Source organism: Panthera uncia, chromosome C2 (assembly GCF_023721935.1).
Source record: "Panthera uncia isolate 11264 chromosome C2, Puncia_PCG_1.0, whole genome shotgun sequence".
NCBI lineage: Eukaryota > Metazoa > Chordata > Mammalia > Carnivora > Felidae > Panthera > Panthera uncia.
Genome location: NC_064810.1, coordinates 12,314,300 through 12,331,479, shown reverse-complemented (window position 1 = coordinate 12,331,479; position 17,180 = coordinate 12,314,300). Strand labels below are relative to the sequence as shown.

Genomic DNA, 17,180 nt, shown 5'->3' with positions numbered 1-17,180 from the left:
ATTCTTAGGACGGTGAAAATACTCTCTCTGTTATCATAATGATGAATATATGTTATTTTACATTTGCCCAACTCATAGAATATACAACACCAAGAAGGAACCTATAAACCATAGACTTTGGGTGATTATGGTGTGTTAGTGGAGGTTTATGAGTTGTAACAAATGTACTGCTTTAGTGGGGCATATTGATAACAGGGGAGGTTATGCACATGTGGGAGCAAGGATATATGGGAAATTTCTGTACTTTCTCCTTAATTTTGCAGTGAAACTTAAACTGCTTTTTAAAAATCGTCTTCATTTTTTAAAAAGTGCAGAGCAGAACATTTTTTCCTAAAGTTAAGGAAATTAGTACATTTTTTTAAATGTTTATTTATTTCTCAGAGAGACAGAGACAGAGCATGAGCAGGGGAGGGGCAGAGAGAGAGGGAAACACAGAATCCGAAGCAGACTTCAGGCTCTGAGCTGTCAGCACAGAGCCCGACCTGGGGCTCGAACTCGTGAACTGCAAGATCATGACCTGAACCGAAGTCGGATGGCCAACCGACTGAGCCACCCAGGCGCCCCAGTGAAATTAGTTTCTAAATAGAAAGGGCTCACTGAGTGCTTAGTATATGTCAGCATGAAATTTCAGACCCCAGAGATATTAAAGTTTTTAGAGAGTGAGAGGGGAACCTAGTTATGTACTAGGGAGTAAAATGACCATTTACTTCTCACTATCATCCCTGGAAGCTGGAAAACAAGGTAGTGATATCTCTAAAATTCCACATAAAAATTTGTCTCAACCTAGAAATCTATACCCAACTAAACTATCAATCAAGTGTGAAGGTGGAATAAAAACATTTAAAAATGCAAGGAGTGTGGGGCACCTGGCTGGTACAGTCGGTGGAGCATACAACTCTTGATCTTAGGGTTGTGAGTTCGAGCCCCATGTTGGGTGTAGAGATTACTTAAAAAAAATTTTTTTTAATCTTTAAAAATGCAAGGAATAGAAACTTTACCTTGCAGCAGTTGTTGACGATGCTGGGAGATTTTTTTTTTATACTAAACCAAGGGATGAACTAAGAGGTGAACTAAGAAATAGGAAGGCATAAGACTCATGGATTCAACTCAGAGAGATGCACAAGAAAGTCTCAGGAAGCAAGAAAAGGGCAAGACAAGAACAACCAAACTGCTAAAGGTATAGAGGCCCTGGGAAGGAAGTCAGCAGGAAGAGTAAATAAACAAATGAATTACAGGACATGTTTGCACATTTGTAAAAGAACCAGTTGCTGATGGGACAATTAGACGGGTTCATGTAATATGAAAAAATGAGGCAATTATTAACTCTGGAAAAAGCTAAAAAACTCGAACAAGAAAGGAAATAGAAATGTGTGTAATGACTACACTGAAAGAGTCATAACTTAGATGCAATTTAATTTTAATTTTTTTAAATATTTATTTAAAAAATTGTTTAATGTTTATTTTTTGAGAGAGAGAGAGACATACAGAGCACAAGTGGGGGAGGGGCAGAGAGCGTAGGAGACACAGAATCTGAAGCAGGCTCCAGGATCCCAGCTGTCGGCACAGAGCCCGACGCGGGGCTCAAACTCACAAACCTCGACATCATGACCTGAGCCGATGTCCGAAGCTTAACTGACTGAGCCACCCAGGCTCCCCAGATGTCACTTAAATTTAAAGCTATGCCCCTCTGAATACTCAGGTCTATGGTAGGTTGACTACTCAGGCTTATGCTTCACCTCGTTTTCTCGTTTGCTAAGCAAAAGTTCTGGCCTTGTCAGGATGGGAGCAGAGAAAAGAAGGGAGAGGTAAGGGGATAAGAAAGTCTCCCACCACCTCCACTTTTTTGGGTTTTTTTGGATGGGTGTGTGTTTAGAGATGATGCCTTCTCTCATGGGGCACTTTGGGAGAGGGAGGAGACACCCCCACCCCAGTGATTCTTGGGATTTTGTCACCTGTAATTCTCTTTTTGTAAGGTTTATTTATTTATTATGAGGAAGAGAGAGAGAGTGGAAGTGGGGGAGGGGGAGGGAGAAAGTCAGAGAAAGAATCCCAAGCAGGCTCTGTGCTGTCAGCACTGAGCTCAACACCGGGCTCTAACCCACGAACCGCATGATCATGACCTGAGCTGAAATCAAGAGCCAGACGCTTAACTGAGCCACCCAGGCGCCCCTGTAATTCTCCCGAGGCAAACGCCTTTCCCTGGCTGGCCACCCACTGTTTCCCCTTTGTTTCCTGGGAACCCAGTGGTCTACCTCCTGTCGGGATCAATATGCTCTTCCAGAGTATCCTTTTGGACATAAGGTGACCTCCCTCGTGTGGGTCATCTGACCCGAGCGACATGTCCTTCAACTTTTGCTCTGACAAACTCTGGGCTTGCAGGGCATCCCCGGAGCTGCCACCTCTTTTGTCCCCGGCACCAGAACCACAGCATCTCATTTTTAGGTTTTTCAGGAGTGATTCGGACACTACTAGGTTTCCTCGAGCTCTTGGGGACTTGGAACGGGCTCTCAGAGGACCCACCGAAGCCCCTTTCCCCAGGCTGCAAGTGAGGGGGAGAATTCCTCCCACCACTCCCGTGTGTGTTGGTGTGGGATGGGGTAGGGGAGGGCTGGTGTTACAGTTCTCAGCATTCTGACAGCTCTCTCCAAAACTATTCATCTAATCCCCGACTCCCTAGGTTTCTACAGCCCCTTTTTAAAAATGTGCATTTATTTCTTTTGAGAGAGAGAGAGAGTGTGTGTGTGTGTGTGTGTGTGTGAGCCAGGTAGGGGCAGAGAGAGAGGAAAAGAGAATCCCAAGGGGGATTTGATGCAGGGCTCAGTCTCAGAAACCGTGAGATCATGACCTGAGCCCAAATCAAGAGTTGGACGCTTAACCCACTGAGCCACCCAGGGGTTCCTCTACAGCCCCTTTCAATGGACAGGAGCTGGCTGGTCAGCTAAGGGCAAAATCCAGTCATTTGATTCTCGGCTGCAAGTCCTGCTCAGGTGACCCCATGCCTCACTTTGGAAAGCGGGAATCAATACTATCTGTCGTGTTGGAAACGTAGCCTACATTGAGAAAAAAAAGCGGGGAGGGGGACCCTCTTTAACTTCCTATTACCCATGATATGCAAACTGGCTCAGCGGTAAACAGTATTTTTACAAGGTCCTAATAATGTAGATACCGAAGACTGATTTAACCAAAAATGTTGATGGGAACATAATGGCAGATGAAGAGCGGCGTGTGTAAGTCAAGGCTCCCAGGTGCCGAGAGCAGGCTCCAGTCTGGCTCGTTAAAACAGGAAATGAGGTTGTCGGGGATATCAGGTACGCTCCAGAATCTCTCTGGGAGCAGCATCCGACGCGCTGCGGGCTGCCCTGGTGAGTGCCCGCACTGTCTCCAGCGCCCGGCACCCACACTGCAGCCAGCCCAGGACGCCCCTGGCGCCCAGACCACGTGACAGAGCCCCTGCCCCTTTGGCCTCACAAAAGCCAGACCTCCACCTCCATGGGCTCCGGCAGACTCCTTTCTCCGGGGGCCCCTTTCCTCGCGTGCCCCCTGCAGCACCAGAATGCTGGCAGGTGCATCTCACTGATGACATCTAAATCACATCCCTGCACCCCGCTGAGAATGCAATTTTTATGGCTTCTATCCTGGGAATGCAGGAAATGACCAGAATACGAGGAGTCCTCAAAAAATTTCAAGCCTCTGCAAATAATAACTGTCAACAGGCATCGACGAAAACCTATGAAGCCAAAAATTGCAGGCAAGCATCTTATCCAGAAAGATGAGGGTAACTACCACCAGAAACAGCTCGAGTGGCAAGTCCTGGAAAGAAGGATGGAGAGGAAAGGGTAGTAGGTTAAGGGATAGCTGGGTTTTCATAGACGTCGCCAGGAAGCGATCATTTGTTTCACGGCATGTGTACGTGCTACTCTGATGGATAGAAAATTGTTAAAAGGGTCACGGGTTATAAGCCACAAACTTTAAAGGTGACGCATCTCAGATACCCTGGGGGGCTGGCCTCGTACAACCACATGCTGCCCAATGATGTGTTTGCTGCTAATCTGCCCCCAGCTGTCCGCCGCGGAGGGAGCGGCTGTATCTGTCGCCAACAGTTCAGCATTGGCATAAGTAGGGAAACAGATTGGCTTCTGTTGGATTTTTTTCACCCATCATAAACACGAAGACCATATTAAAGTTTAAAGGCAAATTATAGGGGCGCCTGGGCGGCTCGGTCGGTTGAGCGACGGACTTCAGCTCAGGTCATGATCTCATGGTTGTTCAGTTTGAGCCCCGCGTCGGGCTCTTTGCTGACAGCTCGGGGCTGGAGCCTGCTTCGGATTCTGTGTCTCCCTCTCTCTCTGCTCCTCCCCTGCTCACACTCTGTCTCGCTCTCAAAAATAAATAAAGATTGAAAGAAAATTGTAATACCAAGTTCACCAAACATTTCTCAATGCAGGGTATTATAGTTTACTAACCCTTTCCTCTCCATCTTTCTTTCCAGGACTTGCCACTCGAGTGGTTTCAAAGATGGACCAGAAGAGCCCACTGTGCCTCTCTGCTCATGCATTACCCGTGCAGAAGTACCCCACGCTCTGCTATTGCTGTCTCAAAATTCTTAATAACTTTTTGGCAAGGAGCCCCCACGTTTTCATTTGGCACTGGGTCCTGCAAACTCTCTAGCCTGTCCTGCAGGTGCCTTAAAGTCCAGGACTAAATTTAAGGGTTAGGCAAAGACGACACATTAGTCGAGGGTTTAGTGTATTTCTTTTCTCTTCTCTCTCTCCTCTCTCTCTCTCAGGGATTCTTACTCTGGGGGCTGCTGAAATTGCACACAATCTTTTCTGTGGACAGGTAGACATACGCCCAGGCATTTTTCTCAAGTCTTCTTAGCCTTTGTCAGGTTCCCCCAAATTCCGTGAGCCTTGAAAGTCTAAGAACCGCCAACGAGACGCGACCTTCCAGTCCCTGTTTAGCAATGCAGGATAAATGTATAGTTCATCTTAAGTCACCTCTCAATTTTGTTGACAGTGGGTGGCATGTAAATCATGACATCATGTGTGCATGCTGTAGGCTGACCCCATGTGCTTGTATTTCCCCTCTAGGCATCCCTTCCAATGGAAGAGACATGGCCAAGCAATGGGCATCCTTCCCTTGTTTAAGGTGGTTGGAAATAGCACAGCTGTTAGATTCTCTTCTTGGGCAAAAACTCAGGTGCTTAGAAGCAAAGCCGTCTGTCTGGAAGGAGTCATTTTATTTATGTAAGGCAGCTCCTCAAAAGGAAAATTCATTTGCTACAGTGTGGCTTTAAGAGTTACTTGCCTTTCATGGAATCCTCTTGATAATCATAAACTCTGAAAAAAATAGAATCAAAGCATGTTAAAACTGGATGGGTTCCTAGAGACGGATGGGAGCTGCTCACGCAAAAAGCTGAGTGTATGTTAAAGCATTTTTAGGGACAGTTTGCCAAAGTTTATTTAGTCTTGTGATTTTGACAGGTTAAATGGACCCTTGAGATCTTTCTTCCTCAAACACTCAGGCTCGGTTGTGTAATTAACAGAGTCCCAGAGGAGCAGGGGGTGGGGCCTCAGCTCCCGTCTCTTGCCTAGGAGTCTAGAGTTAGCAAAGGGCTTCATCTGCCCAAACGACTATATTTGATCTTCTCATCTCCATCGTTCCGGTAAAGAAATCACAACCCAGAGAAGCTGCATAACATAGAATGCATGGAATAGAGGGGCGCCTGGGTGGCTCAGTCCACTGAGCGTCCAACTTCAGCTCAGGTCATGATCTCGCAGCTCGTGAGTTGAAGCCCCGCGTCGGGCTCTGTGCTGACAGCTCGGAGCCTGGAGCCTGCTTCGCATTCTGTGTCTCCCTCTCTCTCTGCCCCAACCCACTCGCGTTCTGTCTCTGTCTCTCTCAAAAACAAACATTAAAAAAAAAAAAATTAGAACGCATGGAATAGAATGAGGCATGCTGTCGCTAACCCCTCACCAAATTCTCCTTCCCCTACCTCTCTAGCTTTGAGGGACATCCGGGCAGCAACACTCCCCCAGATGGGTTCTCTGCAAAGTCTCAGACTTTGCAGTTGGAAGTTGGTTCCAAAGGCTCTATTGGGAGGCTCTGGTGCCCACTCCCTCGCTGTGTGGCCTTAGGTTGGTCACTTAACCTCTCCGTGCCTCAGTCTCTTTAACCCTACTGCTACCCTTCTCATAGAATTTCTGTGAGAATTAAATGAGTGTTTATTTGTAAAAGTGTTTTTTAAAAGTCCTGGCTCACAGTAAGCACCGTGGTATTCGTTGATCGTATTAGCGGTAACACTATCAGAGTTATCCTTAAATGTCACCAATATTGGAAATTATTTCGATTTTACTTTTTTATTTTTGGAAATCGTTTTTAAAAAGCCTCTACAGTTTGGAGACAACAACAATCAGGAGACAAAAAAAGAAGAATCTTGGTGTTGTTTTGCTGCTCGCACTAAGAGACCTAGAGAGACGAGCTCTTCTTTATTTGCCGTTTACATTTATTTTGTGCCTGACCTCACTGTGTGCTCATGCATTTTTAATGCTGAGCCAAGAAGGGTTTGGGGTTGACGTTGTTGATTGGACGGGACTGATTTATTTTAATGTGCCCGCGCCCTCATTCTGCGCACTGAACGGCAACACTAGGCTGTCGTGAACACAACGGTCTCCTGAAAATTAATGTCATCGTTCACTTGGAGCAAAGTTTGAGGAGAGAAATGCTTTCTCTGATAACTCAGAGTGTTAACAACTCCATGGGTGGGGAGAAGGCAGACAATACGACCACTCATTTTTCACGGAGGCATTCAAAATAGATCTAGTTATTCTTCAAAGATGACTTTTAAATTCACATGCAATCTGCTGTCCCTTCTTTGTCCAACCAGTCTGCGGCCCACACAAGCCAACCAATGGGTAGGATTTTTAATTGGAGAAATGAAGGAGTAGCTGTAGAACTGTTCCAGCAAATCACACCTCTCTCTTCTTTCTCTTTTATCAGTTTCAGCCGGGAAATTAAATGTGCCCCCTGCCAGCTGTATTCTCTAACTGGCACCTCAGACACCAGCTCCTAACAAAAAGATCTGTTCTCAGAGATGGCTAGCACCTCGCTCTGACCCTGTTTGCAAGGTGCCCGGGAAAGAAATATGCTCAGCAGCCCCCTTGCTACCTTTGAGGTTTGCTCTGAGGGACATCCGAACATCCAACCAACCCGTGAAGGAAGTCTTAGGAGGGGATCTGTATTAGACGGGGATTTGAAACTTCTCTTTGTGAGTTTCCTGTTTCTAGTGCTGACCATTTGGCCAGACGTTTTTCTGATGGACTTCATAACACCACACACACGCGCGTGCACACACGCACACACAGGAGGAAAGAAAGACGACTGGAATACCATGTACAAAGAGTGTGGCCCAAACGCGATTTCATCCCCATCTGCATTGACAGTCTCTTTATGTTTTTCAGAGATTAAGTATCTGGTAAGCCCTCAGGCTCCATTTTCTCCTCTCCCAGTCCTCCCTATCTCAATACACACAAAGAGATTCCGTATCCCCCATACGCACTCTGATTTTAGCATAACAGATACATTTGGGGAACTATTTGGTAAATCAGAAGTCTTTGGTAAGAGAGGGGGTCTAAAATTAGCAACGCCTTATAACCGGAACATGGGTATGGGCTGATTACTCTCCTCCTCGTGACATAAACCTGCAGGGGGCAGGACAGAAGCAAGGCAAGCCGGAGAGCAAAGGTTAACATCAAGGAAACCTGGTGTGGTTTCTGAGTAGCTGGATGATTGTCCCTTGTATAAAGCTGTTATTCAGATTACGAGGAGAGGCTTGATAAGTGTCAAATGCAGAGCAATCAGAAGGCATAGCTTTAATGTGTCCTGAAAATGCAGTCATGCCTTTGTCCTTCCACATTCCAGCATAGGCGGGAACACACAGCAGCTCACTGCAGCTGTCCTGTCCCTGAACGCCCCGTACTTTGCCTCTCAGCGTCAGGCCCTAAAATTTATCAAGCCGTAAAGAAAGAGCTTTCTATTCAAGAAAGAGCTGGAGAGGTCAGGCTCTCACATCCGCCTCTCCAGGAGAACTGAGAGCCAATCGGGAAGGAGGGAGAGAGGGTGCTGGCCTCCATCCAGGGGCCCCGTGGACCCAGGTAGGTGTGCAGCTGCCGGGGACACAGGCAAGAGGCTTCCAGGCTGGGGCGCTGGGGCCTCACCCAGGGACCCAGGTCTCCTCCAGACTCCATTCCCAGAGTTACTCACGGTTTCCCAGTTCCCACGTGTCAAGTTGTTAGAGGACATCAAGTCAGATGACATGTTATGTCGCCAGGAGCTGGGGGACAGACACTTCCAAACACTGTTGCTGGGCAACACTGTCTCAAAGGTGGGCAACTCGGCGATATCTAGCCAAATAAAAAAAATGCACATGTCCTTTGGTAGAGCCATTCCACGGATGCAAAGCGCCATATTACTAGGATATTCGCTGCAGTATTATTTGAACCCGAAGGAAATTGGAAACAACCCAAATAGCTATCACTAGATGACCGGTTGTGTCAATGATGACATACACACGAAGGAAATCAACATCGCTGTTACAAACAAGAATCACTCCCCGCCCCCCGCCCCGCCGCAATCAACCCCTGATACAGTATGAGCTCATAATACTATGCAGTGGAAAAAGAAAGGGCACAAAACTGTATGATATGCCACTCTTAGCCCACGGCATACGTCGGTGTGCATACATGCTTGTGTGTGCACAGAATTACTCCGAAAGTGTCCACAAGAAACTGCTTAACTGCAGTTCCTTCTAAAGGAGGAGAAGAATCTGGCGGCTGGGAGAGAGGAGAGGAAAGAGAGTTTCTTTGCATTATGTATCTTTTTCCACCATTCAAGTGTGGACCATAGTCAAATATTAATTTTTTTAAACAACCCCCCCCCCCACACACACACACATTTAACTATGAAAGTCATCCTGACTGTTACCAGGAATTCTTCTAATGTTGTTGAGGTCAGAAGTCCAGAATCAGTCTCACCTGGGTTAAAGTTAATGTATGAGCCGGAGTGGTTCTTTCTGGAATCTCTAGAGGAAAATCCAGCTCCTTGCTTTTTCCTGTGTCAAGAGGCTACGTGCCTTCCTTGATATGCGGCCACATCGCTCTGGCTTCCGCTTTCATGGTCACATTCTCCTCTCCGACTCTGACCCTCCTGGCTCCCTCCTAGAAGGACTCTTGTAATTAAGTTGGGCCCAGAAGAGTCCACAATATTTCGCAGATTCTGGAGATTAGGATACGGACCTCTTTGGGGGCCATGAGGCAGCCGACCACAGGGAGCATGGGAAAAACACATTTCTGTTCTCTCTTCGTTACTTTTTTCACCTGTTCTCTTAGCAACGGGGGTGACCACCCTGGTGAGCACCTGTCATACACCACCCACCGCTCACCAGTGCGAGGGTTCACTGTGTTAAAGGCCTCGCCCCTACACTTCCTTGGGTGCCCGTGCCCTTGACCCTGCACTCCTCCATTTTCTTCCCTGACGAGCACGGTAATCAGGTCCACCTGCAAGGCCTGGAGGCCTCCACCCTGGGACAGGACATCTGAGAAGCTACTACATTCCCCTGGCGGTTTGTTCAAAGCTCCGCATCGTGGCAGCCAGGGAGGCCTTACCCAGACTGTCCACTGCATCCAGCCCGTTGACACTTCGGACAATGCCAGATGCACCAGCCAGAGCCCCGGAGGGTGAGACAGCCAGGATTTAGACAAAGTCCCAAGGGTCGCGGTCAGGGAGGTTTTGTGCCACACTTCCCAACCCATTTTTTATGGGTAAAAGGTTGGCCAGGGACCCCTTGATTCATGTCCTTCTATCAGCTCTTGAGTTTTAAAAGCTTTTTGCTTCCGAACAATTTACATTTACGAAGGCTCAGCCCATGCGTTCTAATCACAGACGAAGGCACAACTTCCATTGTGCTTTCAAACATACCCAATAGAAACACACAGACCTCCGTTACCATATGTAGGGATAAAAGTCTGGACGGTCCAAGGAGGCTGCGTGGGGAAGCGCAGACACAGAAATAACACGGAGCCAACAGCAGTGTTGGTAACAGTGCCAAGAGCACCGGGCCGTGGGGTGGAGATGCCCGGAGCTGTGCCCCTCACTAGCTGTGCAAAGTGGGGAAGTCGCTTTCCCGCTCACGGCCTCGGGCTCCTCGTCTGACAATCACAGGCTTCTCCCCCAAGGCTCTGGTTTCATCGGCCCCGAGTGGGATTCAGGCCTTGGTATTTTTAAATGTTCCCCAGATGACTGTAATCTGAAGCCCACTGGTTGGCCAGGATCTAGCCACCCCGGAGAACACCCGGGGCCCGTGTCTGATGGCTGGTCCGGGACGCAGAGGGGAACACCTGGGACCCTGCATGCGCGAGCGAGGGCAGCTGGGAAGGCAGGTGGGGCAGTCTGAGGGAGCGGAGCCGACCAAGCGGGGCCTAGAGGCTGCAGACATGGACTCCCAAGGGGCCCGGGCCACCTGGTGAGGCCAAGCGGAAGAACTCTCGCAGCTCTGACACAGCTCATCAAGTCAGCGACAGCCGGAGCCTAATGTGATTTGAAAGCCCCCGAAGGAGACGTTGCAAATCAGGGTCACGGCCAGGGCCAGTCAGCAGTCTGCTGGCTGGGTTTGCCCCGCTGTCCCTCCCAAGGGGGCCTCTTCCCTCTGCACTCGCCTTGTCTGAGCTGAATCATTGTTCCACCCAAACTTTCAAGGGCAGCGTTGTGGGACAACATTTAAGAGACATCTCTGGCGCTCGCCTGGCTGTTAAAAGCTTCGCCGTTAACTTTTTCCAAACAGAAAAGGTAGCAGCTTCCCAGCAAGGCTGATTTCCCAGACGATGGGAGCCTGGTAGGCCAAGAGGCAAGGGATAGAGGCCCGAGGTGGGTGGTGGGTTGGGCCCTGTGCTAATGTCTGCTAGGGAATGGTCTAGGACTTACACAAGGCCAAGGTAGGGCAGGCTCTGCCACCCTCGCTGAGATCGTAGGGTAAGCTCGTGTCCGTCTAAGTGGGACCTCAAGGGGGAAGACAGAAGCAGGCTGAATTTAGAGTTTGTTTGTTTTTTTTTAATGTGTATTTATTTTTGAGAGAGACAGAGACAGTGTGAGCAGGGGAGGGGCAGAGAGAGAGAGAGAGAGAGACATAGAATCCGAAGCAGGCTCCAGGCTCTGAGCTGTCAGCACAGAGCCCGATGAGGGGCTCAAACCCACGTGAGATCATGACCTGAGCCCAAGTCACATGGTTAACCAACTGAGCCACCCAGGCACCCCTAATTCAGAGCTTTTTTGTTGGGACACAAAATTAACTGCTGTCTTTCTTCTTTGCCCTGTTACTCATGCCTTTGTCCTATAGAAGATCTAGAAGAGTCTCCCAGCTTCTTTGGAGTAGCCATTCACTCCCCTGTTTCTCTGGCATGTGATGATTTTGTCCCAGAATTAGAGTGATCTGATATCTGAACCAAGAGCTGAGAGATGCAGTTTAGTATAAGTTGTTTTGATGGTAGATTGTCCCATCATTTGTAGCTCAATGTAAACAAGAAGACAGCAAGATGCAATACCAAAATTTAGACCATAACGAAAAATCTAACATTTGAAGATGAAGTTCTAAGACTCTGTGGTGTCATCACCATAAAAATGCCCTGGGGTTGGGGAGGATGTCAGCAAAAATGATGGAATAAGGTAGACTAACAGTGCCCTAAACAACGGGCCAACTGAGAAGCTAGGAAATGAGTTATTCACAGGGGGTTTTGAAAAGCTCGGGCACATTCCCGGGATTCTAGAAAGCCACGCACACGTGTAAGATCGTAGGCATGCCCTGTGTTGTGTCACGCTCAGGGAAGACTGAGAAGGCCTTAAGCTCTCACCTCTGACCGACCTTGAGGCTCTGTGCAACCAGGAAGTGAAGGCTAAGGCAATGTTGTAAACTACCTGTCAAAGTTTGGGAGACTCACTGGTTCCAGGCAGTGAAGGAACCTCTGTTCAATCAGTAGCCTATCACTAACCTAGGTGAGCAGACACTTCGTGGCCATCCATGACAAGGAATACAGACTTTACAGGATTAATCCAGAAAAGCCTCTAAAACGACAACAACACAATAAACCCTGGAGAGGGGCAAGAATCTGATTTCCGGAGTTGCCACATTATATTATTTAAAAGATCCAGTGTGACCTGTGACCTAGCAATTCAACTCTCAGGTATATATTCAAGGGAAATAAACATCAAGTTCACTTAAAAACACGTGAAAAGGGGCGCCTGCGTGGCTCAATCGGTTAAGCGTCCGACTCTTGGTTTGTGCTCGGGTCGTGATCTTGCAGTTTTGTGAGTTCGAGCCCTGAGTCTGGCTCTGCGCTGGCAGCATGGAGCCTGCTTGGGATTCTCTCTCTTCCTCTCTCTCTGCCCCTCCCCTGCTTGCGCTGTCTCTGTCTCTCTCAAAGGAAATAAATAAAATTTTCAAAAATGAAATAAAATTAAAAAAAAAACAAACATAAAAACACGTACACAAATGTTCCTAGCAGCCCACTCATAATGGCAAAAACAAAAACCAAAAAACCGACCCAAATGCCCATCAGTGGATAAAAGGATAAATACAAGGTAGTGTATGAATAGTAGGAAAGATTACTTGGCAATACAAGGAATGAAGTCCGGACACACTCTATATCCAGCTATCACAGGGATCAACCTTGAGAACATTACACTAAGTGACAGAAGCCAAGCACAAAGACAGTGACCTCAAAATTTCCCTTTCCTCCCTCTCTCTCTCTGCAGGCTATTAGAGAGGAGAAGAATCATCAAGAACTTAGAAATCATCGTTTTATCCTTCTTGTCCAGCTCTGACGTACACAGTAGTCACAGTAAGTGACTGTTTCTACGTGACAACGTGAGGTAGCCACAAAGAGGCAATTGTCCAAGCTCCCTTAACATTTACATCCTATGCAAAGAAATTCTAGTCCGGTTTACAAAAGAGCAACAGGTTTCTTTAAATAGGCCAGAGTTTAATTGCTTTCCTGGATAAATTCTTTGTTTCTCGAAATAAAGGCAAGAGTCAATGAATTCAACGAGTTCAGCTCAGTTCAGTGAGCAGTACGCTTCTTTGCTGTGCAAATGACCTATTTAGAGATAATCGCTTTTCTGAATTTTCTTCAGTTGTTTTAACCAAGGGTCTTGCACATCAATTGTTCTGTAATCTGCAGGGTGGAGGTGGGGGAGAGAAACAAAAGAAATAACAAATTAATTATATCTTGGAATCGGGAGGAAGCCACCATGTGGAGGTTTGCTATTTTGTTTACGGGAAAAGATTGCTATGTGCAGTGACACTGTAATCGAAATGACTGGAAGCGGGGAAGGAATTGCAGGCATACCGGCTTTTTTTAAGCTTAGGCACAGAGCATGAAGTGGGCAACAGCCACATGTTTGGTGCTGGTCAGAATCACTCACGTTTCTTCTCTATAATTGCTTGACTTTGGCCATCGGTTCTGTGCTGCTTCTTATTTTACTATTTTGGGCACATGCAATTGTCTTGCTGGGAGTTGTAATTCAGGTCATCTGATTTTGCAGGGACGGGACCCTAATTAGATCACCAGGTTGGAGGCAAAAGCTTGGGTGGCTGGGACTCACGAAGATCCCCTTCTACCGCAGCTGCACCGCACCCCCATGGGCTGTTGTTCCGCCTTGCCCCTAGCTATGGCCACTTGATCCAAGGAGGGAGACGCTGGACTCAAACTGGGCCAAACACAAAGTGGAAGATGTTCTACAGAATCCTTGACCAGTATCCCTCAAAACTGATGACTTTGATGAGTCATCAAAAACAAGGAGTCTGAAAATCACATTACTGAATGTAATGCAGGGCCCTGGGTAGGATCCTGGGACAGAAAAGTGTCATTAGTTTAAAAAATTAGGTTATGTAAAAAATAAGGACATTTGAATAAACTATGGAGTTTCGTTAGGAGTAAGGTGTCAACATCGGCTCCTTACTTGTGACAAATGCACTACAATAGTGTCAACAATAAGGAAATTTGAGATGGGGACCCTTTCTGATAGTCTCACGGCTTTTTAGCAGATCCGAAAATCCTCTAAAATCAAAAGTTGATTAAAAAGGCAGAGAGGGGCGCCTGGGTGGCTCGGTCGGTTAAGCGTCCGACTTCGACTCAGGTCACGATCTCGCGGTCCGTGAGTTCGAGCCCCGCGTCGGGCTCTGGGCTCAGAGCCTGGAGCCTGTTTCGGATTCTGTGTCTCCCTCTCTCTCTGGCCCTCCCCCGTTCATGCTCTGTCTCTCTCTGTCTCAAAAATAAATAAACGTTAAAAAAAAAATTTAAAAAAAAGAAGAAAGGCAGAGAGACAGAAACGCAGAGGCCACAAGTGGTTGGAGCTGAGTGTTATGGCACCACCCCAGGAAGCCGTCTGTATTCCTGGACAGCCGTAGAAGCTCCCTCTGATTCCGTAAGTTCTTCCAGTTTCCTTCCCACAGTCCTCATGTGCTGAAGTTACCCGGGATGGACTGATTCTGTTGCCTGCAATCAGAGGGTCTTGCCCTCAGTTCCTGCTTCTGAGTCCTCAGGAAAGAAGCGGTGCCAGCTGTCAGTTTATAATGCAACGGTTGGGCCGTAACACAAATCACCTTCTATCATCTCCATGCCCTTCCTAGCTGAACATTTTTAGCAGTGGGACATGGAACGGCACCTATTTCAGCCCTTCCTCTCCTCATCGCACCAGATCTCTACGCACTTCTCTACAGAGATGGTGACCGTGCCCGTGGCAGACATTGCTAATTGATCACGGCACTCATCCCCTGAGCTTGAATGCGGAGTGATAGATGCTGGGGGTGTCCTGCCCGGATCCTCTTTATCAGCATTTACACTTGCCCGTCTCCCAGCTGCTACGAATGTCAGCTGCAACAGGTGCCCAGCTGTCCTCATCTGCAGAGAATTGCCCTCAACTAAATGGGAGGCGCCTCACCCAAGATAGCCGACAGCCACCAACTGACAAATAAGGGGCTACAAAAGTCCAGCCCTCTTGTCTCAAGGTGGGACCGACTCTGAGGTGTGATACGTGCTCCGGGGCCCCCAGGGGATCAGACTGAAGTCGGGCTGCCGCTGAGACCATATCTTCCTGTAGCTACTTCCCTACCCTCTCTGGCTTCCTTTGATCACTTTCTCCGGAAAGTCCTCCCTCAGTAAGCCCAGAGCATCTGAATCCCTGTCTCAGGGTCTGCTTCAGGGACCCCACCTGAGACATATGAGGCAGAATTCTCAACATGGTGGCCATGCTGCCACTACCAAGAGTTGACACAGGAGGTGAGACCTATTTGGCATCTCTACTGGAAGAATACTAACCAAGAATATACCAGCACAAAATGGAACATCGACAAAGAAGCCAGAAGCCTAGATGAACTGTCAGTGTAACCGCTGACCTCTGCAAAGACAGAGGAGAGCGTACAGCCTATAGAGTAAACAGCCTGTGACTTCTTGGTGGAGACACAGGGTTTGGAGACCCGTCCACCTGTATTTCTTCTTCAGTCCACCATTCGGGACAAGTTTTTCTATAGGAAGGATGTCTGCAAGACAAAGTGGGAAAAGGTGAAGTTAAAGAGGTACTGTCCTTGCTCCAAGAAGCTGTCATGTCTAATAGTGGAAGGCATTTCTCACTCTTTGGCTGAGTGTTCTCGTTAAGGAGCAGGATGCTGTCTTAAGAGCATCCTTACAAGTGGCATCGGGGAACTATCACAGTTGGGCATCTTTGTTACTAAATATAACCTTGCTTTTTTCCCCCGCTATTGTTTAATGCCAGCTGAGTTTTACAAAAATGGAATGTATTGGGTAGGAAATGGAAGACTGCTGAAATACAAACCCAAAATAACAGTGGCAAAAAATAAATCAAAATCTATTTATCTCTCATGTAAAAGGCCAGGCTGGAAGGGTGGCTCAACAGCACAGATTTTGAGGAGGTACAAACTCCTAGTACCTTGCCAATTTGTCATCCCTAGGGTGTCACTCTTGTCCACCGACGGCCCAACACAGTTCTAAATTTTAGATACCTGGAAGTGGCAAAGGGTGGCGGAGAGGGGATCTATCTCTTCCTTTTGAGAGAATGATCCGGATCCCGGATCATGGTGGCTTGCGTTCCGTTGACCCAAGAGTTTGACACACAGCCACAGCTACCTCCATGGGAGCCTGTGGAAGGAAGGGTTTAACCTGGGAGTCCAGCTAGAAACTGAGCATTCTGTTACTGTGGGAGAAAAGACAATGGATGTTAGGGGACAGCCAGTTCAATGGCAGGAGCACAGGCAAGGACCTGAGAAGAATGGTATCATCTCAGGGAAAGTAGGCTGGTTGATGGAGTCAAATTCTCCAAGTCAGTGCCTCTGGTCACCAAATTCTGCTCTTCTCTCATGGTGACCCTCCCCCCACCGTCAAGTTGCTTTGGCCAGTGAAATGCGGGCAGCAGTGACGTGTGTCGCTTTCGGGCAGAAGATTTAACGGCCAGCACCTGGCTCATGGTGTCTCTCTTCCCTCTGCCATGAGATGGCGATGTTCTAGACAGAGGCTGCCAATGATGTGAGCAGAGCCCCAGCTTCCCCGAGATGGGCTTGTAGCGTGAGGGAGAAATAAATCTTGACGTTGCCGCGAGCCGGTGGGATTGCCGTGTGGCTGGTGTATTATGGCAGTGTAGCCCAGCCTAGCCAGACAGATTCAGCCCCCGTGCCTTCCTGCCAGCGGATCTGCGGTGGAATCTTTGTTCGAAAAGTACAGCCTGTCGACATAAGCATAATAGTACCAAGGGCTGCCTTGTATCGAACACTTACGATGGGCTAAGCCCAATGACATGATTGGCATTGGGGGTGGTAATCAATTTACAGATGTCGCCTAATGCTTTCACTTTATAATTCATCACTCAACTCCATGCAGGTTACTGCTACTGGAAACAACTCTACAGGATGGATCCTTGTATAAAACAAGAATTTGGGGGGAACAAGCCCTACCTCTAAATATGTTTTCTGCGTTCAGCTTTTCACAAATGGCAAAACTATAAAATTACATTCCCAATAATTTAGGGGAAATGATATCAGTGGTTTTAATGTTGATGTACTACTGACTGTTAAATGGGTGCCTAGGACATTGGGACTGCAAGTAAGGGAAGAACCAACTAAA

General features: G+C 47.7%; 1 long non-coding RNA gene across 1 annotated transcript; it reads right to left on the bottom strand.

Annotated features, from left to right (window-relative positions):
* Window positions 1-12,836: 12,836 nt before the first annotated feature.
* Window positions 12,837-16,263, bottom strand: LOC125922062 (uncharacterized). The gene is made up of 3 exons (XR_007457570.1): window positions 16,067-16,263; window positions 15,366-15,586; window positions 12,837-13,220 (listed from the first exon to the last, which is right to left on the bottom strand). It is a non-coding gene; the product is annotated as an uncharacterized LOC125922062 (long non-coding RNA).
* Between the last annotated feature and the right edge of the window lie 917 nt (window positions 16,264-17,180).